Genomic DNA, 2,644 nt, shown 5'->3' with positions numbered 1-2,644 from the left:
TACAAGAAAGCCTCTTTTAAAAACATAGAGTTTTACCTGTATATGAAAATTTCATTTCCTTGTTCAATTTTATAATGATCAAACAATAATAACAGAAATAGGAAATATGGCTTCTAAATGATAACATAATTGCCAGATCAATAGGCACAAAAGACACATTAAATAATCTTCTTTTACAAAAAGTTGTTCCGCGACCGCTGCCTACCGCCAATCTCCACAATCTTTAAACTTTACAATATATATATATATATATATATATATATATATTACTTTAAATCAAACTATACATTTATTCAGCTAAATTTATTATACAATAAACCAAATGATTTAAATCATATTATTGATATATCATCAAAAATTAATCATGTTTGGGCACAAATCTCGAGGCAAAAATGAGTTGGAAACTTTTGAAATCAAATTCGAGACCATTCAAACACCAGTTTTAGTAAACTTATAGTCAAAATGAACATCTCCAAAAGATGAACCCAATGACACCCAATTCGACTCATTCCAACTCCAAATGGGTCCAAATTGAAGACCTGAAGCACATTTGGAAGGTTCAAACCATAAATTGGACAACCAAATGATTTTCAAACATAACATGCTTATAATCGAATCGAGCAGCTCATCGAGATGAATTTAACGAGTCCAAAATCGTTGAATTATGATATCATGAAGACACTCAAATATTCAATAAACTATTTACAATCAAGGGAGTCGAGATCAACTGTCCATTCAAAATACTCACAATCTGCTGGTCATGTTACTCCCAACAAATTATAAATGGACCCCTCTTTTCATTAAGGGATGACCAATCAAGGAAAATAATGAAGGAAGAGAAACACGAGTTCTCTTGCCACTTGACTTCTCGACCACCGACTTTCGCAAGACTTTTAGATGACCACCAACTATCAACGAACTTCCACTCGACCACCAATTGACACCAACTTACACCCAGCTACCGACCGTCGTCGGACTTCCATTCGATCCTTATTCATCGCTAGATATCAACATGATAGTTGAATTTTGTAATATAATTGTTCTCAAAGTAAAAAGCAAATAAATCATTTGTAATCTATTCAAACGCTAGTTGATTTATTTCAATTGAGTATGACCTTATAGTTTTCCCTTTAGGGGTTTCCACATTAAAAATTATGGTGTTTCTATTTTCTCTATTTGTGAGTTGAACACTCGTGCTTTATCATTGCGAATATTCTAATATGCAATAATTATATTCTTTTTATGCTGTTTTTTTTTTTACAGTGTAATACAATTTTCGTCAATCAAATAGCCTCTAAGACCAAACAGTGATATTTCACGGTTTTATTGGACTGGCAAGATAGAGGGAGTGTTTTTGGATTTACGTTGGAATGGCCGACACTTTTCCGTTACAAAAGATGGATTCAAAATTTGAAATGGTTTTCTTGTAATTTAATATCCGACTCTAAAGACAGCTCGGAATGGGCGACAGTGCTATAGCATGTGAGTTAGAAAAGGGCAAAGCTTGTAATATTTTGGACTTGGGAGTTTGGAGTAGACGGTGGCTTAAAGGAAAAAAAGTAATTTGTCTCGCCTGTCTTTTTTGTCAGTCAGCGGTCGATCTGAGCTTAAAAAAGAGTAAACCAGTGAGATGGCATTAAAGCCGAACCTGTTTGGGTTGAAGAAAAGGTTAGATTTTAAGAAAAGGTTTTTTGCCCGCGGTCAGGGCAAATTGGGATCATGAGACCGCAGGCTGGGTGAGGGCTGGATGGCGAGTCGGCAATCGTGGTTAGGTTGATATGTAGGCGACGGTATGCTAGCCTGTATGCAGGCGACAACGACTATGGGAGCTTTGGACTGTCAGGTCGACGCCGACAATGACACGACACGGGTCTACACGACGCCGGAATGACACAACACGATAATCGCGATGAGACCGGCGCCGACAACAGTAGCATTGACAGCGGCTCATCCATGCACATTTCATGCGACGAGAAGGTATGAGACGGGATGGTGATCACTCGACGTGGATGGGACGACAGATGTGACTCACACGTTTTTTCAAAATGGTTAATCTAGTTAGGTTGAGCTCGGATTTCGAATCAACTCGAATATGACTTGTTTTTTTCAAACTAGTCGAATGCGGAAACCTGATCCCAACAAATTTGCAAAATTGGTTGATTAAAATCTTAAAATTTTGGGTCTAATTTAACCTATATTTTCAATTCGTGTCAAATATTGACACCCAACATTTTGAGCTTTATTACAGGATTAACGGAATCCGAATATTTCATTTTTCATGGCTCTGAAATTTTCAACAGATCACTCAAGCTTTATCAATTAATATATATATTATATTCCTACGTGTTAAATGAAATCAGTTTGAATAAAGTTATGAATTCGAGTTATTAGGGCCGTAATCGGGTGGTTGAGAATTTGAAATTTTCTGCTGTTGATACATTAACTTACGCTAATTCACCAGTGCTCATCATTAAGAAAAACAAAGGAATAAATTGACGATAATCGGGTGGTTGAGAATTTGAAATTTTCTGTTGTTGATACATTAACTTACACTAATTCACCAGTGCTCATCATTAAGAAAGACAAAGGAATAAATTGACGATAATACACTAAAATAATGGTCTTTGCTTTCCCCCAACTGTCC

This window comes from Dendrobium catenatum, unplaced genomic scaffold, assembly GCF_001605985.2.
Source record: "Dendrobium catenatum unplaced genomic scaffold, ASM160598v2 fragScaff_scaffold_793, whole genome shotgun sequence".
NCBI lineage: Eukaryota > Viridiplantae > Streptophyta > Magnoliopsida > Asparagales > Orchidaceae > Dendrobium > Dendrobium catenatum.
The sequence above is the reverse complement of the archived record's forward strand: the minus strand, read 5'-3'. Positions refer to the sequence as shown.